Raw genomic sequence first — 26,519 nt, forward strand, 5'->3', positions numbered from 1 at the left:
TACCAAGTAGTACAGTTTTGAAGAAAATTGAAGAAAATAGTGTTTGAAGACATACGTTTTCTACTTAGGATGAGTGTCACGTGGTCTCATCAATCCTGCAAGGGTTAAATTGCTTCATGTATAACAACAGGTACTAACTTCATTTTTTAAAATTTCTTGTTGTAATGTATAGATTTTCTTTCCCCTTTATCATGTGTGCCACACTTAGATAGTATATTTGGTAGTTGTGTGTAAAAAAATATACAGGGTGATGCAGAATTCCAACCCTTAATAATATGAAATTATTGTTTGTTCATCAAAAAATAATAAAGAAAATGCACCAATTAGCATGTGCGCTGTATGTAGTTCTGAATAGCACATGTTCTTACTCCTCGGTTGTCATTGGTCAGCCATATTGTTATGAGGGAATGAGACTTATTATGGGATAAAATCTGTTATTTTCTGTAAAAAGAGTTAAACAGTATCATATAATATATAAAAGGAAACTTTCCGTCTATGGTAGGGGACTCTGCTTTCAATCACGTCACAAAGGGGGCAATGTTCTTCAATTTGAGCTTTATTTCGTTAAAATATGTTCAGAAGTTTCGGGGATATAGCCCTTAGTATATAGTAGTTAGGAGCAATGCACAATATAATATATATGAAAAAATGATATATGTTATATTGTTGAGATGTTGCCTAACAACATATTTATACAAAGTAGTACAGTTTTGAAGAAAATTGAAGAAAATAGTGTTTGAAGACATGCATTTTCTACTTAGGATGAGTGTCACGTGGTCTCATCAATCCTGCAAGGGTTAAATGGCTTCAAGTATAACAACAGGTACTAAGTTCATTTTTTAAAATATCTTGTTGTAATGTATAGATTTTCTTTCATCTTTATCATGTGTGCAACACTTGGATAGTATATTTGGTAGTTGTGTGTAAAAAAAATATACAGGGTGATGCAGAATTCCAACCCTTAATAATATGAAATTATTGTTTGTTCATCAAAAAATAAAGAAAATGCACCAATTAGCGTGTGCGCTTTATGTAGTTCTGAATTGCACATGTTCTTACTCCTCGGTTGTCATTGGTCAGCCTTATTGTTATGAGGGAATGAGACTTATTATGGGATAAAATCTGTTATATTCTGTAAAAAGAGTTAAACAGTACCAAATGTTATATATACAAGGTAACTTTTCTTCTACGGTAAGGGACTCTGCTTCCACTCGCATCATAAAGTGGGCAATGCTCTTATATTTGAGCTTTATGTCGTTAAAATATGTTCAGAAGTTTCGGAGATATAGCCCTTAGTGTATAGTAGTTAGGAGCAATGCACAACAATATAATATATATGAAAAAATGATATATGTTATATTGTTGAGATGTTGCCTAACAACATATTTATACCAAGTAGTACAGTTTTGAAGAAAATTGAAGAAAATAGTGTTTGAAGACATACGTTTTCTACTTAGGATGAGTGTCACGTGGTCTCATCAATCCTGCAAGGGTTAAATTGCTTCATGTATAACAACAGGTACTAAGTTCATTTTTTAAAATTTCTTGTTGTAATGTATAGATTTTCTTTCCCCTTTATCATGTGTGCAACACTTAGATAGTATATTTGGTAGTTGTGTGTAAAAAAATATACAGGGTGATGCAGAATTCCAACCCTTAATAATATGAAATTATTGTTTGTTCATCAAAAAATAAAGAAAATGCACCAATTAGCGTGTGCGCTTTATGTAGTTCTGAATTGCACATGTTCTTACTCCTCGGTTGTCATTGGTCAGCCTTATTGTTATGAGGGAATGAGACTTATTATGGGATAAAATCTGTTATATTCTGTAAAAAGAGTTAAACAGTACCAAATGTTATATATACAAGGTAACTTTTCTTCTACGGTAAGGGACTCTGCTTGCACTCGCATCATAAAGGGGGCAATGCTCTTATATTTGAGCTTTATGTCGTTAAAATATGTTCAGAAGTTTCGGAGATATAGCCCTTAGTATATAGTAGTTAGGAGCAATGCACAACAATATAATATATATGAAAAAATGATATATGTTATATTGTTGAGATGTTGCCTAACAACATATTTATACCAAGTAGTACAGTTTTGAAGAAAATTGAAGAAAATAGTGTTTGAAGACATACGTTTTCTACTTAGGATGAGTGTCACGTGGTCTCATCAATCCTGCAAGGGTTAGATTGCTTCAAGTATAACAACAGGTACTAACTTCATTTTTTAAAATTTCTTGTTGTAATGTATAGATTTTCTTTCCCCTTTATCATGTGTGCCACACTTAGATAGTATATTTGGTAGTTGTGTGTAAAAAAATATACAGGGTGATGCAGAATTCCAACCCTTATTAATATGAAATTATTGTTTGTTCATCAAAAAATAATAAAGAAAATGCACCAATTAGCGTGTGCGCTGTATGTAGTTCTGAATAGCACATGTTCTTACTCCTCGGTTGTCATTGGTCAGCCATATTGTTATGAGGGAATGAGACTTATTATGGGATAAAATCTGTTATTTTCTGTAAAAAGAGTTAAACAGCATCATATAATATATAAAAGGAAACTTTCCGTCTATGGTAGGGGACTCTGCTTTCACTCACGTCATAAAGGGGGCAATGTTCTTCAATTTGAGCTTTATTTCGTTAAAATATGTTCAGAAGTTTCGGGGATATAGCACTTAGTATATAGTAGTTAGGAGCAATGCACAATATAATATATATAAAAAAATGATATATGTTATATTGTTGAGATGTTGCCTAACAACATATTTATACCAAGTAGTACAGTTTTGAAGAAAATTGAAGAAAATAGTGTTTGAAGACATACATTTTCTACTTAGGATGAGTGTCACGTGGTCTCATCAATCCTGCAAGGGTTAAATGGCTTCAAGTATAACATAAGGTACTAAGTTCATTTTTTAAAATATCTTGTTGTAATGTATAGATTTTCTTTCCCCTTTATCATGTGTGCAACACTTAGATAGTATATTTGGTAGTTGTGTGTAAAAAAATATACAGGGTGATGCAGAATTCCAACCCTTAATAATATGAAATTATTGTTTGTTCATCAAAAAATAAAGAAAATGCACCAATTAGCGTGTGCGCTGTATGTAGTTCTGAATAGCACATGTTCTTACTCCTCGGTTGTCATTGGCCAGCCATATTGTTATGATGGAATGAGACTTATTATGGGATAAAATCTGTTATATTCTGTAAAAAGAGTTAAACAGTACCAAATGTTATATATACAAGGTAACTTTTCTTCTACAGTAGGGGACTCTGCTTGCACTCGCATCATAAAGGGGGCGATGTTCTTCAATGTGAGCTTTATTTCGTTAAAATATGTTCAGAAGTTTCGGATATATATCCCTTAGTATATAGTAGTTAGAAGCAATACACAACAATATAATATGTATGAAAAATGACATATGTTATATTGTTGAGATGTTGCCTAACAACATATTTATACCAAAGAATACAGTTTTGAAGAAAATTGAGGAAAATAGTGTTTGAAGACATACATTTTCTACTTAGGATGAGTGTCACGTGGTCTCATCAATCCTGCAAGGGTTAAATGGCTTCATGTATAACAACAGGTACTAACTTCATTTTTTAAAATTTCTTGTTGTAATGTATAGATTTTATTTCCCCTTTATCATGTGTGCAACACTTAGATAGTATATTTGGTAGTTGTGTGTAAAAAAAATATACAGGGTGATGCAGAATTCCAACCCTTAATAATATGAAATTATTGTTTGTTCATCAAAAAATAAAGAAAATGCACCAATTAGCGTGTGCGCTTTATGTAGTTCTGAATTGCACATGTTCTTACTCCTCGGTTGTCATTGGTCAGCCTTATTGTTATGAGGGAATGAGACTTATTATGGGATAAAATCTGTTATATTCTGTAAAAAGAGTTAAACAGTACCAAATGTTATATATACAAGGTAATTTTTCTTCTACGGTAAGGGACTCTGCTTGCACTCGCATCATAATGGGGGCAATGCTCTTCAATTTGAGCTTTATGTCGTTAAAATATGTTCAGAAGTTTCGGAGATATAGCCCTTAGTATATAGTAGTTAGGAGCAATGCACAACAATCTATTATATAAAAGAGAACGCACAAATCCTTTGTTAGCTCATCACGCTAATACGGCTGAACCAATTTCTTTTATTTTTGGGGGGTTATTAGGATTTGGACCCTAGATGGTTTTTGTCATATCACTTTAATTTTTAATTACCAGTGTCCTGAGATAATTGACCATTCAAGTGTCCATAACGTACAAATCTTTTGTTAGTTCATCATAGGTATAAAAATAAACGTATTTATATGCAACCCGCATGACCGTGTCACTCGGCGGGTTAACATAAATGACAGGCGATAGAATGTTAACATTTACTGCAATCTACTATGGTTTTTATCATATCACTTGAAAGCGAAAAAGTAAAAATTATCTAAGTAACAAAGTTTATTGCGTTCCGGGGTGACCGCAGCGAAGCGGGGCGGGTTAACATAAATGACAGGCGATATAATGTTAACATTTACTGCAATCTTCTATGGTTTTTATCATATCACTTGAAAGCGAAAAAGTAAAAATTATCTAAGTAACAACGTTTATTGCGTTCCGGGGTGACCGCAGCGAAGCGGGGTGAACGCTGCTAGTATAATATATATGAAAAAATGATATATGTTATATTGTTGAGATGTTGCCTAACAACATATTTATACCAAGTAGTACAGTTTTGAAGAAAATTGAAGAAAATAGTGTTTGAAGACATACGTTTTCTACTTAGGATGAGTGTCACGTGGTCTCATGAATCCTGCAAGGGTTAAATTGCTTCATGTATAACAACAGGTACTAACTTCATTTTTTAAAATTTCTTGTTGTAATGTATAGATTTTCTTTCCCCTTTATCATGAGTGCCACACTTAGATAGTATATTTGGTAGTTGTGTGTAAAAAAATATACAGGGTGATGCAGAATTCCAACCCTTAATAATATGAAATTATTGTTTGTTCATCAAAAAATAATAAAGAAAATGCACCAATTAGCGTGTGCGCTGTATGAAGTTCTGAATAGCACATGTTCTTACTCCTCGGTTGTCATTGGTCAGCCATATTGTTATGAGGGAATGAGACTTATTATGGGATAAAATCTGTTATTTTCTGTAAAAAGAGTTAAACAGTATCATATAATATATAAAAGGAAACTTTCCGTCTATGGTAGGGGACTCTGCTTTCAATCACGTCATAAAGGGGGCAATGTTCTTCAATTTGAGCTTTATTTCGTTAAAATATGTTCAGAAGTTTCGGGGATATAGCCCTTAGTATATAGTAGTTAGGAGCAATGCACAATATAATATATATGAAAAAATGATATATGTTATATTGTTGAGATGTTGCCTAACAACATATTTATACAAAGTAGTACAGTTTTGAAGAAAATTGAAGAAAATAGTGTTTGAAGACATACATTTTCTACTTAGGATGAGTGTCACGTGGTCTCATCAATCCTGCAAGGGTTAAATGGCTTCAAGTATAACAACAGGTACTAAGTTCATTTTTTAAAATTTCTTGTTGTAATGTATAGATTTTCTTTCCCCTTTATCATGTGTGCAACACTTAGATAGCATATTTGGTAGTTGTGTGTAAAAAAATATAGAGGGTGATGCAGAATTCCAACCCTTAATAATATGAAATTATTGTTTGTTCATCAAAAAATAAAGAAAATGCACCAATTAGCGTGTGCGCTTTATGTAGTTCTGAATTGCACATGTTCTTACTCCTCGGTTGTCATTGGTCAGCCTTATTGTTATGAGGGAATGAGACTTATTATGGGATAAAATCTGTTATATTCTGTAAAAAGAGTTAAACAGTACCAAATATTATATATACAAGGTAACTTTTCTTCTACGGTAGGGGACTCTGCTTGCACTCGCATCATAAAGGGGGAATGTTCTTCAATGTGAGCTTTATGTCGTTAAAATATGTTCAGAAGTTTCGGAGATATAGCCCTTAGTGTATAGTAGTTAGGAGCAATGCACAACAATATAATATATATGAAAAAATGATATATGTTATATTGTTGAGATGTTGCCTAACAACATACTTATACCAAGTAGTACAGTTTTGAAGAAAATTGAAGAAAATAGTGTTTGAAGACATACGTTTTCTACTTAGGATGAGTGTCACGTGGTCTCATCAATCCTGCAAGGGTTAAATTGCTTCATGTATAACAACAGGTACTAACTTCATTTTTTAAAATTTCTTGTTGTAATGTATAGATTTTCTTTCCCCTTTATCATGTGTGCCACACTTAGATAGTATATTTGGTAGTTGTGTGTAAAAAAATATACAGGGTGATGCAGAATTCCAACCCTTAATAATATGAAATTATTGTTTGTTCATCAAAAAATAAAGAAAATGCACCAATTAGCGTGTGCGCTGTATGTAGTTCTGAATAGCACATGTTCTTACTCCTCGGTTGTCATTGGTCAGCCATATTGTTATGAGGGAATGAGACTTATTATGGGATAAAATCTGTTATTTTCTGTAAAAAGAGTTAAACAGCATCATATAATATATAAAAGGAAGCTTTCCGTCTATGGTAGGGGACTCTGCATTCACTCACGTCATAAAGGGGGCAATGTTCTTCAATTTGTGCTTTATTTCGTTAAAATATGTTCAGAAGTTTCGGGGATATAGCACTTAGTATATAGTAGTTAGGAGCAATGCACAATATAATATATATGAAAAAATGATATATGTTATATTGTTGAGATGTTGCCTAACAACATATTTATACCAAGTAGTACAGTTTTGAAGAAAATTGAAGAAAATAGTGTTTGAAGACATACATTTTCTACTTAGGATGAGTGTCACGTGGTCTCATCAATCCTGCAAGGGTTAAATGGCTTCAAGTATAACAACAGGTACTAAGTTCATTTTTTAAAATATCTTGTTGTAATGTATAGATTTTCTTTCCCCTTTATCATGTGTGCAACACTTAGATAGTATATTTGGTAGTTGTGTGTAAAAAAATATACAGGGTGATGCAGAATTCCAACCTTTAATAATATGAAATTATTGTTTGTTCATCAAAAAATAAAGAAAATGCACCAATTAGCGTGTGCGCTGTATGTAGTTCTGAATAGCACATGTTCTTACTCCTCGGTTGTCATTGGCCAGCCATATTGTTATGAGGGAATGAGACTTATTATGGGATAAAATCTGTTATATTCTGTAAAAAGAGTTAAACAGTACCAAATGTTATATATACAAGGTAACTTTTCTTCTACGGTAGGGGACTCTGCTTGCACTCGCATCATAAAGGGGGCAATGTTCTTCAATGTGAGCTTTATTTCGCTAAAATATGTTCAGAAATTTCGGATATATATCCCTTAGTATATAGTAGTTAGAAGCAATACACAACAATATAATATGTATGAAAAATGACATATGTTATATTGTTGAGATGTTGCCTAACAACATATTTATACCAAAGAATACAGTTTTGAAGAAAATTGAGGAAAATAGTGTTTGAAGACATACATTTTCTTCTTAGGATGAGTGTCACGTGGTCTCATCAATCCTGCAAGGGTTAAATGGCTTCATGTATAACAACAGGTACTAACTTCATTTTTTAAAATTTCTTGTTGTAATGTATAGATTTTATTTCCCCTTTATCATGTGTGCAACACTTAGATAGTATATTTGGTAGTTGTGTGTAAAAAAAATATACAGGGTGATGCAGAATTACAACCCTTAATAATATGAAATTATTGTTTGTTCATCAAAAAATAAAGAAAATGCACCAATTAGCGTGTGCGCTTTATGTAGTTCTGAATTGCACATGTTCTTACTCCTCGGTTGTCATTGGTCAGCCTTATTGTTATGAGGGAATGAGACTTATTATGGGATAAAATCTGTTATATTCTGCAAAAAGAGTTAAACAGTACCAAATGTTATATATACAAGGTAATTTTTCTTCTACGGTAAGGGACTCTGCTTGCACTCGCATCATAATGGGGGCAATGCTCTTCAATTTGAGCTTTATGTCGTTAAAATATGTTCAGAAGTTTCGGAGATATAGCCCTTAGTATATAGTAGTTAGGAGCAATGCACAACAATATAATATATATGAAAAAATGATATATGTTATATTGTTGAGATGTTGCCTAACAACATATTTATACCAAGTAGTACAGTTTTGAAGAAAATTGAAGAAAATAGTGTTTGAAGACATACGTTTTCTACTTAGAATGAGTGTCACGTGGTCTCATCAATCCTGCAAGGGTTAAATTGCTTCATGTATAACAACAGGTACTAACTTCATTTTTTAAAATTTCTTGTTGTAATGTATAGATTTTCTTTCCCCTTTATCATGTGTGCAACACTTAGATAGTATATTTGGTAGTTGTGTGTAAAAAAATATACAGGGTGATGCAGAATTCCAACCCTTAATAATATGAAATTATTGTTTGTTCATCAAAAAATAAAGAAAATGCACCAATTAGCGTGTGCGCTGTATGTAGTTCTGAATAGCACATGTTCTTACTCCTCGGTTGTCATTGGCCAGCCATATTGTTATGAGGGAATGAGACTTATTATGGGATAAAATCTGTTATATTCTGTAAAAAGAGTTAAACAGTACCAAATGTTATATATACAAGGTAACTTTTCTTCTACGGTAGGGGACTCTGCTTGCACTCGCATCATAAAGGGGGCAATATTCTTCAATGTGAGCTCTATTTCGTTAAAATATGTTCAGAAGTTTCGGATATATATCCCTTAGTATATAGTAGTTAGAAGCAATACACAACAATATAATATGTATGAAAAATGACATATGTTATATTGTTGAGATGATGCCTAACAACATATTTATACCAAAGAATACAGTTTTGAAGAAAATTGAGGAAAATAGTGTTTGAAGACATACATTTTCTTCTTAGGATGAGTGTCACGTGGTCTCATCAATCCTGCAAGGGTTAAATGGCTTCATGTATAACAACAGGTACTAACTTCATTTTTTAAAATTTCTTGTTGTAATGTATAGATTTTATTTCCCCTTTATCATGTGTGCAACACTTAGATAGTATATTTGGTAGTTGTGTGTAAAAAAAATATACAGGGTGATGCAGAATTCCAACCCTTAATAATATGAAATTATTGTTTGTTCATCAAAAAATAAAGAAAATGCACCAATTAGCGTGTGCGCTGTATGTAGTTCAGAATTGCACATGTTCTTAGTCTTCGGTTGTCATTGGTCAGCCTTATTCTTATGAGGGAATGAGACTTATTATGGGATAAAATCTGTTATATTCTGTAAAAAGAGTTAAACAGTACCAAATGTTATATATACAAGGTAACTTTTCTTCTACGGTAAGGGACTCTGCTTGCACTCGCATCATAAAGTGGGCAATGCTCTTATATTTGAGCTTTATGTCGTTAAAATATGTTCAGAAGTTTCGGAGATATAGCCCTTAGTGTATAGTAGTTAGGAGCAATGCACAACAATATAATATATATGAAAAAATGATATATGTTATATTGTTGAGATGTTGCCTAACAACATATTTATACCAAGTAGTACAGTTTTGAAGAAAATTGAAGAAAATAGTGTTTGAAGACATACATTTTCTACTTAGGATGAGTGTCACGTGGTCTCATCAATCCTGCAAGGGTTAAATGGCTTCAAGTATAACAACAGGTACTAAGTTCATTTTTTAAAATTTCTTGTTGTAATGTATAGATTTTCTTTCCCCTTTATCATGTGTGCAACACTTAGATAGCATATTTGGTAGTTGTGTGTAAAAAAATATAGAGGGTGATGCAGAATTCCAACCCTTAATAATATGAAATTATTGTTTGTTCATCAAAAAATAAAGAAAATGCACCAATTAGCGTGTGCGCTTTATGTAGTTCTGAATTGCACATGTTCTTACTCCTCGGTTGTCATTGGTCAGCCTTATTGTTATGAGGGAATGAGACTTATTATGGGATAAAATCTGTTATATTCTGTAAAAAGAGTTAAACAGTACCAAATATTATATATACAAGGTAACTTTTCTTCTACGGTAGGGGACTCTGCTTGCACTCGCATCATAAAGGGGGAATGTTCTTCAATGTGAGCTTTATGTCGTTAAAATATGTTCAGAAGTTTCGGAGATATAGCCCTTAGTGTATAGTAGTTAGGAGCAATGCACAACAATATAATATATATGAAAAAATGATATATGTTATATTGTTGAGATGTTGCCTAACAACATACTTATACCAAGTAGTACAGTTTTGAAGAAAATTGAAGAAAATAGTGTTTGAAGACATACGTTTTCTACTTAGGATGAGTGTCACGTGGTCTCATCAATCCTGCAAGGGTTAAATTGCTTCATGTATAACAACAGGTACTAACTTCATTTTTTAAAATTTCTTGTTGTAATGTATAGATTTTCTTTCCCCTTTATCATGTGTGCCACACTTAGATAGTATATTTGGTAGTTGTGTGTAAAAAAATATACAGGGTGATGCAGAATTCCAACCCTTAATAATATGAAATTATTGTTTGTTCATCAAAAAATAAAGAAAATGCACCAATTAGCGTGTGCGCTGTATGTAGTTCTGAATAGCACATGTTCTTACTCCTCGGTTGTCATTGGTCAGCCATATTGTTATGAGGGAATGAGACTTATTATGGGATAAAATCTGTTATTTTCTGTAAAAAGAGTTAAACAGCATCATATAATATATAAAAGGAAGCTTTCCGTCTATGGTAGGGGACTCTGCATTCACTCACGTCATAAAGGGGGCAATGTTCTTCAATTTGTGCTTTATTTCGTTAAAATATGTTCAGAAGTTTCGGGGATATAGCACTTAGTATATAGTAGTTAGGAGCAATGCACAATATAATATATATGAAAAAATGATATATGTTATATTGTTGAGATGTTGCCTAACAACATATTTATACCAAGTAGTACAGTTTTGAAGAAAATTGAAGAAAATAGTGTTTGAAGACATACATTTTCTACTTAGGATGAGTGTCACGTGGTCTCATCAATCCTGCAAGGGTTAAATGGCTTCAAGTATAACAACAGGTACTAAGTTCATTTTTTAAAATATCTTGTTGTAATGTATAGATTTTCTTTCCCCTTTATCATGTGTGCAACACTTAGATAGTATATTTGGTAGTTGTGTGTAAAAAAATATACAGGGTGATGCAGAATTCCAACCTTTAATAATATGAAATTATTGTTTGTTCATCAAAAAATAAAGAAAATGCACCAATTAGCGTGTGCGCTGTATGTAGTTCTGAATAGCACATGTTCTTACTCCTCGGTTGTCATTGGCCAGCCATATTGTTATGAGGGAATGAGACTTATTATGGGATAAAATCTGTTATATTCTGTAAAAAGAGTTAAACAGTACCAAATGTTATATATACAAGGTAACTTTTCTTCTACGGTAGGGGACTCTGCTTGCACTCGCATCATAAAGGGGGCAATGTTCTTCAATGTGAGCTTTATTTCGCTAAAATATGTTCAGAAATTTCGGATATATATCCCTTAGTATATAGTAGTTAGAAGCAATACACAACAATATAATATGTATGAAAAATGACATATGTTATATTGTTGAGATGTTGCCTAACAACATATTTATACCAAAGAATACAGTTTTGAAGAAAATTGAGGAAAATAGTGTTTGAAGACATACATTTTCTTCTTAGGATGAGTGTCACGTGGTCTCATCAATCCTGCAAGGGTTAAATGGCTTCATGTATAACAACAGGTACTAACTTCATTTTTTAAAATTTCTTGTTGTAATGTATAGATTTTATTTCCCCTTTATCATGTGTGCAACACTTAGATAGTATATTTGGTAGTTGTGTGTAAAAAAAATATACAGGGTGATGCAGAATTACAACCCTTAATAATATGAAATTATTGTTTGTTCATCAAAAAATAAAGAAAATGCACCAATTAGCGTGTGCGCTTTATGTAGTTCTGAATTGCACATGTTCTTACTCCTCGGTTGTCATTGGTCAGCCTTATTGTTATGAGGGAATGAGACTTATTATGGGATAAAATCTGTTATATTCTGCAAAAAGAGTTAAACAGTACCAAATGTTATATATACAAGGTAATTTTTCTTCTACGGTAAGGGACTCTGCTTGCACTCGCATCATAATGGGGGCAATGCTCTTCAATTTGAGCTTTATGTCGTTAAAATATGTTCAGAAGTTTCGGAGATATAGCCCTTAGTATATAGTAGTTAGGAGCAATGCACAACAATATAATATATATGAAAAAATGATATATGTTATATTGTTGAGATGTTGCCTAACAACATATTTATACCAAGTAGTACAGTTTTGAAGAAAATTGAAGAAAATAGTGTTTGAAGACATACGTTTTCTACTTAGAATGAGTGTCACGTGGTCTCATCAATCCTGCAAGGGTTAAATTGCTTCATGTATAACAACAGGTACTAACTTCATTTTTTAAAATTTCTTGTTGTAATGTATAGATTTTCTTTCCCCTTTATCATGTGTGCAACACTTAGATAGTATATTTGGTAGTTGTGTGTAAAAAAATATACAGGGTGATGCAGAATTCCAACCCTTAATAATATGAAATTATTGTTTGTTCATCAAAAAATAAAGAAAATGCACCAATTAGCGTGTGCGCTGTATGTAGTTCTGAATAGCACATGTTCTTACTCCCCGGTTGTCATTGGTCAGCCATATTGTTATGAGGGAATGAGACTTATTATGGGATAAAATCTGTTATTTTCTGTAAAAAGAGTTAAACCGTATCATATATTATATATAAAATGAAACTTTCCGTCTATGGTAGGGGACTCTGCTTTCACTCACGTCATAAAGGAGGCAATGTTCTTCAATTTGAGCTTTATTTCGTTAAAATGTGTTCAGAAGTTTCGGAGATATAGCAATTAGTATATAGTAGTAAGGAGCAATGCACAACAATATAATATATATGAAAAAATGATATATGTTATATTGTTGAGATGTTGCCTAACAACATATTTATACCAAGTAGTACAGTTTTGAAGAAAATTGAAGAAAATAGTGTTTGAAGACATACATTTTCTACTTAGGATGAGTGTCACCTGGTCTCATCAATCGTGCAAGGGTTAAATGGCTTCATGTATAACAACAGGTACTAAGTTCATTTTTTAAAATTTCTTGTTGTAATGTATAGATTTTCTTTCCCCTTTATCATGTGTGCAACACTTAGATAGCATATTTGGTAGTTGTGTGTAAAAAAATATACAGGGTGATGCAGAATTCCAACCCTTAATAATATGAAATTATTGTTTGTTCATCAAAAAATAAAGAAAATGCACCAATTAGCGTGTGCGCTTTATGTAGTTCTGAATTGCACATGTTCTTACTCCTCGGTTGTCATTGGTCAGCCTTATTGTTATGAGGGAATGAGACTTATTATGGGATAAAATCTGTTATATTCTGTAAAAAGAGTTAAACAGTACCAAATATTATATATACAAGGTAACTTTTCTTCTACGGTAGGGGACTCTGCTTGCACTCGCATCATAAAGGGGGAATGTTCTTCAATGTGAGCTTTATGTCGTTAAAATATGTTCAGAAGTTTCGGAGATATAGCCCTTAGTGTATAGTAGTTAGGAGCAATGCACAACAATATAATATATATGAAAAAATGATATATGTTATATTGTTGAGATGTTGCCTAACAACATACTTATACCAAGTAGTACAGTTTTGAAGAAAATTGAAGAAAATAGTGTTTGAAGACATACGTTTTCTACTTAGGATGAGTGTCACGTGGTCTCATCAATCCTGCAAGGGTTAAATTGCTTCATGTATAACAACAGGTACTAACTTCATTTTTTAAAATTTCTTGTTGTAATGTATAGATTTTCTTTCCCCTTTATCATGTGTGCCACACTTAGATAGTATATTTGGTAGTTGTGTGTAAAAAAATATACAGGGTGATGCAGAATTCCAACCCTTAATAATATGAAATTATTGTTTGTTCATCAAAAAATAAAGAAAATGCACCAATTAGCGTGTGCGCTGTATGTAGTTCTGAATAGCACATGTTCTTACTCCTCGGTTGTCATTGGTCAGCCATATTGTTATGAGGGAATGAGACTTATTATGGGATAAAATCTGTTATTTTCTGTAAAAAGAGTTAAACAGCATCATATAATATATAAAAGGAAGCTTTCCGTCTATGGTAGGGGACTCTGCATTCACTCACGTCATAAAGGGGGCAATGTTCTTCAATTTGTGCTTTATTTCGTTAAAATATGTTCAGAAGTTTCGGGGATATAGCACTTAGTATATAGTAGTTAGGAGCAATGCACAATATAATATATATGAAAAAATGATATATGTTATATTGTTGAGATGTTGCCTAACAACATATTTATACCAAGTAGTACAGTTTTGAAGAAAATTGAAGAAAATAGTGTTTGAAGACATACATTTTCTACTTAGGATGAGTGTCACGTGGTCTCATCAATCCTGCAAGGGTTAAATGGCTTCAAGTATAACAACAGGTACTAAGTTCATTTTTTAAAATATCTTGTTGTAATGTATAGATTTTCTTTCCCCTTTATCATGTGTGCAACACTTAGATAGTATATTTGGTAGTTGTGTGTAAAAAAATATACAGGGTGATGCAGAATTCCAACCTTTAATAATATGAAATTATTGTTTGTTCATCAAAAAATAAAGAAAATGCACCAATTAGCGTGTGCGCTGTATGTAGTTCTGAATAGCACATGTTCTTACTCCTCGGTTGTCATTGGCCAGCCATATTGTTATGAGGGAATGAGACTTATTATGGGATAAAATCTGTTATATTCTGTAAAAAGAGTTAAACAGTACCAAATGTTATATATACAAGGTAACTTTTCTTCTACGGTAGGGGACTCTGCTTGCACTCGCATCATAAAGGGGGCAATGTTCTTCAATGTGAGCTTTATTTCGCTAAAATATGTTCAGAAGTTTCGGATATATATCCCTTAGTATATAGTAGTTAGAAGCAATACACAACAATATAATATGTATGAAAAATGACATATGTTATATTGTTGAGATGTTGCCTAACAACATATTTATACCAAAGAATACAGTTTTGAAGAAAATTGAGGAAAATAGTGTTTGAAGACATACATTTTCTACTTAGGATGAGTGTCACGTGGTCTCATCAATCCTGCAAGGGTTAAATGGCTTCATGTATAACAACAGGTACTAACTTCATTTTTTAAAATTTCTTGTTGTAATGTATAGATTTTATTTCCCCTTTATCATGTGTGCAACACTTAGATAGTATATTTGGTAGTTGTGTGTAAAAAAAATATACAGGGTGATGCAGAATTACAACCCTTAATAATATGAAATTATTGTTTGTTCATCAAAAAATAAAGAAAATGCACCAATTAGCGTGTGCGCTTTATGTAGTTCTGAATTGCACATGTTCTTACTCCTCGGTTGTCATTGGTCAGCCTTATTGTTATGAGGGAATGAGACTTATTATGGGATAAAATCTGTTATATTCTGCAAAAAGAGTTAAACAGTACCAAATGTTATATATACAAGGTAATTTTTCTTCTACGGTAAGGGACTCTGCTTGCACTCGCATCATAATGGGGGCAATGCTCTTCAATTTGAGCTTTATGTCGTTAAAATATGTTCAGAAGTTTCGGAGATATAGCCCTTAGTATATAGTAGTTAGGAGCAATGCACAACAATATAATATATATGAAAAAATGATATATGTTATATTGTTGAGATGTTGCCTAACAACATATTTATACCAAGTAGTACAGTTTTGAAGAAAATTGAAGAAAATAGTGTTTGAAGACATACGTTTTCTACTTAGAATGAGTGTCACGTGGTCTCATCAATCCTGCAAGGGTTAAATTGCTTCATGTATAACAACAGGTACTAACTTCATTTTTTAAAATTTCTTGTTGTAATGTATAGATTTTCTTTCCCCTTTATCATGTGTGCCACACTTAGATAGTATATTTGGTAGTTGTGTGTAAAAAAATATACAGGGTGATGCAGAATTCCAACCCTTAATAATATGAAATTATTGTTTGTTCATCAAAAAATAAAGAAAATGCACCAATTAGCGTGTGCGCTGTATGTAGTTCTGAATAGCACATGTTCTTACTCCTCGGTTGTCATTGGTCAGCCATATTGTTATGAGGGAATGAGACTTATTATGGGATAAAATCTGTTATATTCTGTAAAAAGAGTTAAACAGTACCAAATGTTATATATACAAGGTAACTTTTCTTCTACGGTAGGGGACTCTGCTTGCACTCGCATCATAAAGGGGGAATGTTCTTCAATTTGAGCTTTATGTCGTTAAAATATGTTGAGAAGTTTCGGGGATATAGCACTTAGTATATAGTAGTTAGGAGCAATGCACAATATAATATATATGAAAAAATGATATATGTTATATTGTTGAGATGTTGCCTAACAACATATTTATACCAAAGAATACAGTTTTGAAGAAAATTGAGGAAAATAGTGTTTGAAGACATACATTTTCTACTTAGGATGAGTGTCACGTGGTCTCATCAATCCTGCAAGGGTTAAATGGCTTCATGTATAACAACAGGTACTAAGTTCATTTTTTAAAATTTCTTGTTGTAATGTATAGATTTTCTTTCCCCTTTATCATGTGTGCAACACTTAGATAGCATATTTGGTAGTTGTGTGTAAAAAAATATACAGGGTGATGCAGAATTCCAACCCTTAATAATATGAAATTATTGTTTGTTCATCAAAAAATAAAGAAAATGCACCAATTAGCGTGTGCGCTTTATGTAGTTCTGAATTGCACATGTTCTTACTCCTCGGTTGTCATTGGTCAGCCTTATTGTTATGAGGGAATGAGACTTATTATGGGATAAAATCTGTTATATTCTGTAAAAAGAGTTAAACAGTACCAAATGTTATATATACAAGGTTATTTTTTTTCTACGGTAAGGGACTCTGCTTGCACTCGCATCATAAAGTGGGCAATGCTCTTATATTTGAGCTTTATGTCGTTAAAATATGTTCAGAAGTTTCGGAGATATAGCCCTTAGTGTATAGTAGTTAGGAGCTATGCACAACAATATAATATATATGAAAAAATGATATATGTTATATTGTTGAGATGTTGCCTAACAACATATTTATACCAAGTAGTACAGTTTTGAAGAAAATTGAAGAAAATAGTGTTTGAAGACATACGTTTTCTACTTAGGATGAGTGTCACGTGGTCTCATCAATCCTGCAAGGGTTAAATTGCTTCATGTATAACAACAGGTACTAACTTCATTTTTTAAAATTTCTTGTTGTAATGTATAGATTTTCTTTCCCCTTTATCATGTGTGCCACACTTAGATAGTATATTTGGTAGTTGTGTGTAAAAAAATATACAGGGTGATGCAGAATTCCAACCCTTAATAATATGAAATTATTGTTTGTTCATCAAAAAATAAAGAAAATGCACCAATTAGCGTGTGCGCTGTATGTAGTTCTGAATAGCACATGTTCTTACTCCTCGGTTGTCATTGGTCAGCCATATTGTTATGAGGGAATGAGACTTATTATGGGATAAAATCTGTTATATTCTGTAAAAAGAGTTAAACAGTACCAAATGTTATATATACAAGGTAACTTTTCTTCTACGGTAGGGGACTCTGCTTGCACTCGCATCATAAAGGGGGAATGTTCTTCAATGTGAGCTTTATGTCGTTAAAATATGTTCAGAAGTTTCGGAGATATAGCCCTTAGTGTATAGTAGTTAGGAGCAATGCACAACAATATAATATATATGAAAAAATGATATATGTTATATTGTTGAGATGTTGCCTAACAACATATTTATACCAAGTAGTACAGTTTTGAAGAAAATTGAAGAAAATAGTGTTTGAAGACATACGTTTTCTACTTAGGATGAGTGTCACGTGGTCTCATCAATCCTGCAAGGGTTAAATTGCTTCATGTATAACAACAGGTACTAACTTCATTTTTTAAAATTTCTTGTTGTAATGTATAGATTTTCTTTCCCCTTTATCATGTGTGCCACACTTAGATAGTATATTTGGTAGTTGTGTGTAAAAAAATATACAGGGTGATGCAGAATTCCAACCCTTAATAATATGAAATTATTGTTTGTTCATCAAAAAATAAAGAAAATGCACCAATTAGCGTGTGCGCTGTATGTAGTTCTGAATAGCACATGTTCTTACTCCTCGGTTGTCATTGGTCAGCCATATTGTTATGAGGGAATGAGACTTATTATGGGATAAAATCTGTTATTTTCTGTAAAAAGAGTTAAACAGCATCATATAATATATAAAAGGAAGCTTTCCGTCTATGGTAGGGGACTCTGCATTCACTCACGTCATAAAGGGGGCAATGTTCTTCAATTTGTGCTTTATTTCGTTAAAATATGTTCAGAAGTTTCGGGGATATAGCACTTAGTATATAGTAGTTAGGAGCAATGCACAATATAATATATATGAAAAAATGATATATGTTATATTGTTGAGATGTTGCCTAACAACATATTTATACCAAGTAGTACAGTTTTGAAGAAAATTGAAGAAAATAGTGTTTGAAGACATACATTTTCTACTTAGGATGAGTGTCACGTGGTCTCATCAATCCTGCAAGGGTTAAATGGCTTCAAGTATAACAACAGGTACTAAGTTCATTTTTTAAAATATCTTGTTGTAATGTATAGATTTTCTTTCCCCTTTATCATGTGTGCAACACTTAGATAGTATATTTGGTAGTTGTGTGTAAAAAAATATACAGGGTGATGCAGAATTCCAACCTTTAATAATATGAAATTATTGTTTGTTCATCAAAAAATAAAGAAAATGCACCAATTAGCGTGTGCGCTGTATGTAGTTCTGAATAGCACATGTTCTTACTCCTCGGTTGTCATTGGCCAGCCATATTGTTATGAGGGAATGAGACTTATTATGGGATAAAATCTGTTATATTCTGTAAAAAGAGTTAAACAGTACCAAATGTTATATATACAAGGTAACTTTTCTTCTACGGTAGGGGACTCTGCTTGCACTCGCATCATAAAGGGGGCAATGTTCTTCAATGTGAGCTTTATTTCGTTAAAATATGTTCAGAAGTTTCGGATATATATCCCTTAGTATATAGTAGTTAGAAGCAATACACAACAATATAATATGTATGAAAAATGACATATGTTATATTGTTGAGATGTTGCCTAACAACATATTTATACCAAAGAATACAGTTTTGAAGAAAATTGAGGAAAATAGTGTTTGAAGACATACATTTTCTACTTAGGATGAGTGTCACGTGGTCTCATCAATCCTGCAAGGGTTAAATGGCTTCATGTATAACAACAGGTACTAACTTCATTTTTTAAAATTTCTTGTTGTAATGTATAGATTTTATTTCCCCTTTATCATGTGTGCAACACTTAGATAGTATATTTGGTAGTTGTGTGTAAAAAAAATATACAGGGTGATGCAGAATTACAACCCTTAATAATATGAAATTATTGTTTGTTCATCAAAAAATAAAGAAAATGCACCAATTAGCGTGTGCGCTTTATGTAGTTCTGAATTGCACATGTTCTTACTCCTCGGTTGTCATTGGTCAGCCTTATTGTTATGAGGGAATGAGACTTATTATGGGATAAAATCTGTTATATTCTGTAAAAAGAGTTAAACAGTACCAAATGTTATATATAGAAGGTAATTTTTCTTCTACGGTAAGGGACTCTGCTTGCACTCGCATCATAATGGGGGCAATGCTCTTCAATTTGAGCTTTATGTCGTTAAAATATGTTCAGAAGTTTCGGAGATATAGCCCTTAGTATATAGTAGTTAGGAGCAATGCACAACAATATAATATATATGAAAAAATGATATATGTTATATTGTTGAGATGTTGCCTAACAACATATTTATACCAAGTAGTACAGTTTTGAAGAAAATTGAAGAAAATAGTGTTTGAAGACATACGTTTTCTACTTAGAATGAGTGTCACGTGGTCTCATCAATCCTGCAAGGGTTAAATTGCTTCATGTATAACAACAGGTACTAACTTCATTTTTTAAAATTTCTTGTTGTAATGTATAGATTTTCTTTCCCCTTTATCATGTGTGCAACACTTAGATAGTATATTTGGTAGTTGTGTGTAAAAAAATATACAGGGTGATGCAGAATTCCAACCCTTAATAATATGAAATTATGGTTTGTTCATCAAAAAATAAAGAAAATGCACCAATTAGCGTGTGCGCTGTATGTAGTTCTGAATAGCACATGTTCTTACTCCCCGGTTGTCATTGGTCAGCCATATTGTTATGAGGGAATGAGACTTATTATGGGATAAAATCTGTTATTTTCTGTAAAAAGAGTTAAACCGTATCATATATTATATATAAAATGAAACTTTCCGTCTATGGTAGTAGACTCTGCTTTCACTCACGTCATAAAGGAGGCAATGTTCTTCAATTTGAGCTTTATTTCGTTAAAATGTGTTCAGAAGTTTCGGAGATATAGCAATTAGTATATAGTAGTAAGGAGCAATGCACAACAATATAATATATATGAAAAAATGATATATGTTATATTGTTGAGATGTTGCCTAACAACATATTTATACCAAGTAGTATAGTTTTGAAGAAAATTGAAGAAAATAGTGTTTGAAGACATACATTTTCTACTTAGGATGAGTGTCACCTGGTCTCATCAATCGTGCAAGGGTTAAATGGCTTCATGTATAACAACAGGTACTAAGTTCATTTTTTAAAATTTCTTGTTGTAATGTATAGATTTTCTTTCCCCTTTATCATGTGTGCAACACTTAGATAGTATATTTGGTAGTTGTGTGTAAAAAAATATACAGGGTGATGCAGAATTCCAACCCTTAATAATATGAAATTATTGTTTCTTCATCAAAAAATAAAGAAAATGCACCAATTAGCGTGTGCGCTTTATGTAGTTCTGAATTGCACATGTTCTTACTCCTCGGTTGTCATTGGTCAGCCTTATTGTTATGTGGGAATGAGACTTATTATGGGATAAAATCTGTTATATTCTGTAAAAAGAGTTAAACAGTACCAAATGTTATATATACAAGGTAATTTTTCTTCTACGGTAAGGGACTCTGCTTGCACTCGCATCATAAAGCGCGCAAAGCTCTTATATTTGAGCACTATGTCGTAAAAATATGTTCAGAAGTTTCGGAGATATAGCCCTTAGTATATAGTAGTTAGGAGCAATGCACAACAATATAATATATATGAAAAAATGATATATGTTATATTGTTGAGATGTTGCCTAACAACATATTTATACCAAGTAGTACAGTTTTGAAGAAAATTGAAGAAAATAGTGTTTGAAGACATACGTTTTCTACTTAGGATGAGTGTCACGTGGTCTCATCAATCCTGCAAGGGTTAAATTGCTTCATGTATAACAACAGGTACTAACTTCATTTTTTAAAATTTCTTGTTGTAATGTATAGATTTTCTTTCCCCTTTATCATGTGTGCCACACTTAGATAGTATATTTGGTAGTTGTGTGTAAAAAAATATACAGGGTGATGCAGAATTCCAACCCTTAATAATATGAAATTATTGTTTGTTCATCAAAAAATAATAAAGAAAATGCACCAATTAGCGTGTGCGCTGTATGTAGTTCTGAATAGCACATGTTCTTACTCCTCGGTTTTCATTGGTCAGCCATATTGTTATGAGGGAATGAGACTTATTATGGGATAAAATCTGTTATTTTCTGTAAAAAGAGTTAAACAGTATCATATAATATATAAAAGGAAACTTTCCGTCTATGGTAGGGGACTCTGCTTTCACTCACGTCATAAAGGGGGCAATGTTCTTCAATTTGAGCTTTATTTCGTTAAAATATGTTCAGAAGTTTCGGGGATATAGCCCTTAGTATATAGTAGTTAGGAGCAATGCACAATATAATATATATGAAAAAATGATATATGTTATATTGTTGAGATGTTGCCTAACAACATATTTATACAAAGTAGTACAGTTTTGAAGAAAATTGAAGAAAATAGTGTTTGAAGACATACATTTTCTACTTAGGATGAGTGTCACGTGGTCTCATCAATCCTGCAAGGGTTAAATGGCTTCAAGTATAACAACAGGTACTAAGTTCATTTTTTAAAATTTCTTGTTGTAATGTATAGATTTTCTTTCCCCTTTATCATGTGTGCAACACTTAGATAGTATATTTGGTAGTTGTGTGTAAAAAAATATACAGGGTGATGCAGAATTCCAACCCTTAATAATATGAAATTATTGTTTGTTCATCAAAAAATAAAGAAAATGCACCAATTAGCGTGTGCGCTGTATGTAGTTCTGAATAGCACATGTTCTTACTCCTCGGTTGTCATTGGTCAGCCATATTGTTATGAGGGAATGAGACTTATTATGGGATAAAATCTGTTATATTCTGTAAAAAGAGTTAAACAGTACCAAATGTTATATATACAAGGTAACTTTTCTTCTACGGTAGGGGACTCTGCTTGCACTCGCATCATAAAGGGGGCAATGTTCTTCAATGTGAGCTTTATGTCGTTAAAATATGTTCAGAAGTTTCGGAGATATAGCCCTTAGTGTATAGTAGTTAGGAGCAATGCACAACAATATAATATATATGAAAAAATGATATATGTTATATTGTTGAGATGTTGCCTAACAACATATTTATACCAAGTAGTACAGTTTTGAAGAAAATTGAAGAAAATAGTGTTTGAAGACATACGTTTTCTACTTAGGATGAGTGTCACGTGGTCTCATCAATCCTGTAAGGGTTAAATTGCTTTATGTATAACAACAGGTACTAACTTCATTTTTTAAAATTTCTTGTTGTAATGTATAGATCTTCTTTCCCCTTTATCATGTGTGCCACACTTAGATAGTATATTTGGTAGTTGTGTGTATAAAAATATACAGGGTGATGCAGAATTCCAACCCTTAATAATATGAAATTATTGTTTGTTCATCAAAAAATAAAGAAAATGCACCAATTAGCGTGTGCGCTGTATGTAGTTCTGAATAGCACATGTTCTTACTCCTCGGTTGTCATTGGTCAGCCATATTGTTATGAGGGAATGAGACTTATTATGGGATAAAATCTGTTATTTTCTGTAAAAAGAGTTAAACAGCATCATATAATATATAAAAGGAAGCTTTCCGTCTATGGTAGGGGACTCTGCATTCACTCACGTCATAAAGGGGGCAATGTTCTTCAATTTGTGCTTTATTTCGTTAAAATATGTTCAGAAGTTTCGGGGATATAGCACTTAGTATATAGTAGTTAGGAGCAATGCACAATATAATATATATCAAAAAATGATATATGTTATATTGTTGAGATGTTGCCTAACAACATATTTATACCAAGTAGTACAGTTTTGAAGAAAATTGAAGAAAATAGTGTTTGAAGACATACATTTTCTACTTAGGATGAGTGTCACGTGGTCTCATAAATCCTGCAAGGGTTAAATGGCTTCAAGTATATCAACAGGTACTAAGTTCATTTTTTAAAATATCTTGTTGTAATGTATAGATTTTCTTTCCCCTTTATCATGTGTACAACACTTAGGTAGTATATTTGGTAGTTGTGTGTAAAAAAATATACAGGGTGATGCAGAATTCCAACCCTTAATAATATGAAATTATTGTTTGTTCATCAAAAAATAAAGAAAATGCACCAATTAGCGTGTGCGCTGTATGTAGTTCTGAATAGCACATGTTCTTACTCCTCGGTTGTCATTGGCCAGCCATATTGTTATGAGGGAATGAGACTTATTATGGGATAAAATCTGTTATATTCTGTAAAAAGAGTTAAACAGTACCAAATGTTATATATACAAGGTAACTTTTCTTCTACGGTAGGGGACTCTGCTTGCACTCGCATCATAAAGGGGGCAATGTTCTTCAATGTGAGCTTTATTTCGTTAAAATATGTTCAGAAGTTTCGGATATATATCCCTTAGTATATAGTAGTTAGAAGCAATACACAACAATATAATATGTATGAAAAATGACATATGTTATATTGTTGAGATGTTGCCTAACAACATATTTATACCAAAGAATACAGTTTTGAAGAAAATTGAGGAAAATAGTGTTTGAACACATACATTTTCTACTTAGGATGAGTGTCACGTGGTCTCATCAATCCTGCAAGGGTTAAATGGCTTCATGTATAACAACAGGTACTAACTTCATTTTTTAAAATTTCTTGTTGTAATGTATAGATTTTATTTCCCCTTTATCATGTGTGCAACACTTAGATAGTATATTTGGTAGTTGTGTGTATAAAAAATATACAGGGTGATGCAGAATTACAACCCTTAATAATATGAAATTATTGTTTGTTCATCAAAAAATAAAGAAAATGCACCAATTAGCGTGTGCGCTTTATGTAGTTCTGAATTGCACATGTTCTTACTCCTCGGTTGTCATTGGTCAGCCTTATTGTTATGAGGGAATGAGACTTATTATGGGATAAAATCTGTTATATTCTGTAAAAAGAGTTAAACAGTACCAAATGTTATATATACAAGGTAATTTTTCTTCTACGGTAAGGGACTCTGCTTGCACTCGCATCATAATGGGGGCAATGCTCTTCAATTTGAGCTTTATGTCGTTAAAATATGTTCAGAAGTTTCGGAGATATAGCCCTTAGTATATAGTAGTTAGGAGCAATGCACAACAATATAATATATATGAAAAAATGATATATGTTATATTGTTGAGATGTTGCCTAACAACATATTTATACCAAGTAGTACAGTTTTGAAGAAAATTGAAGAAAATAGTGTTTGAAGACATACGTTTTCTACTTAGGATGAGTGTCACGTGGTCTCATCAATCCTGCAAGGGTTAAATTGCTTCATGTATAACAACAGGTACTAACTTCATTTTTTAAAATTTCTTGTTGTAATGTATAGATTTTCTTTCCCCTTTATCATGTGTGCAACACTTAGATAGTATATTTGGTAGTTGTGTGTAAAAAAATATACAGGGTGATGCAGAATTCCAACCCTTAATAATATGAAATTATTGTTTGTTCATCAAAAAATAAAGAAAATGCACCAATTAGCGTGTGCGCTGTATGTAGTTCTGAATAGCACATGTTCTTACTCCCCGGTTGTCATTGGTCAGCCATATTGTTATGAGGGAATGAGACTTATTATGGGATAAAATCTGTTATTTTCTGTAAAAAGAGTTAAACCGTATCATATATTATATATAAAATGAAACTTTCCGTCTATGGTAGGGGACTCTGCTTTCACTCACGTCATAAAGGAGGCAATGTTCTTCAATTTGAGCTTTATTTCGTTAAAATGTGTTCAGAAGTTTCGGAGATATAGCAATTAGTATATAGTAGTTAGAAGCAATGCACAACAATATAATATATATGAAAAAATGATATATGTTATATTGTTGAGATGTTGCCTAACAACATATTTATACCAAGTAGTACAGTTTTGAAGAAAATTGAAGAAAATAGTGTTTGAAGACATACATTTTCTACTTATGATGAGTGTCACGTGGTCTCATCAATCGTGCAAGGGTTAAATGGCTTCATGTATAACAACAGGTACTAAGTTCATTTTTTAAAATTTCTTGTTGTAATGTATAGATTTTCTTTCCCCTTTATCATGTGTGCAACACTTAGATAGTATATTTGGTAGTTGTGTGTAAAAAAAATATACAGGGTGATGCAGAATTCCAACCCTTAATAATATGAAATTATTGTTTGTTCATCAAAAAATAAAGAAAATGCACCAATTAGCGTGTGCGCTTTATGTAGTTCTGAATTGCACATGTTCTTACTCCTCGGTTGTCATTGGTCAGCCTTATTGTTATGAGGGAATGAGACTTATTATGGGATAAAATCTGTTATATTCTGTAAAAAGAGTTAAACAGTACCAAATGTTATATATACAAGGTAATTTTTCTTCTACGGTAAGGGACTCTGCTTGCACTCGCATCATAAAGCGGGCAAAGCTCTTATATTTGAGCACTATGTCGTAAAAATAGGTTGAGAAGTTTCGGAGATATAGCCCTTAGTATATAGTAGTTAGGAGCAATGCACAACAATATAATATATATGAAAAAATGATATATGTTATATTGTTGAGATGTTGCCTAACAACATATTTATACCAAGTAGTACAGTTTTGAAAAAAATTGAAGAAAATAGTGTTTGAAGACATACGTTTTCTACTTAGGATGAGTGTCACTTGGTCTCATCAATCCTGCAAGGGTTAAATTGCTTCATGTATAACAACAGTTACTAACTTCATTTTTTAAAATTTCTTGTTGTAATGTATAGATTTTCTTTCCCCTTTATCATGTGTGCCACACTTAGATAGTATATTTGGTAGTTGTGTGTAAAAAAATATACAGGGTGATGCAGAATTCCAACCCTTAATAATATGAA

The sequence above is a fragment of the Thermobia domestica genome, chromosome 2, assembly GCF_964235325.1.
Source record: "Thermobia domestica chromosome 2, izTheDome1.hap1.1, whole genome shotgun sequence".
NCBI classification, from domain to species: domain Eukaryota; kingdom Metazoa; phylum Arthropoda; class Insecta; order Zygentoma; family Lepismatidae; genus Thermobia; species Thermobia domestica.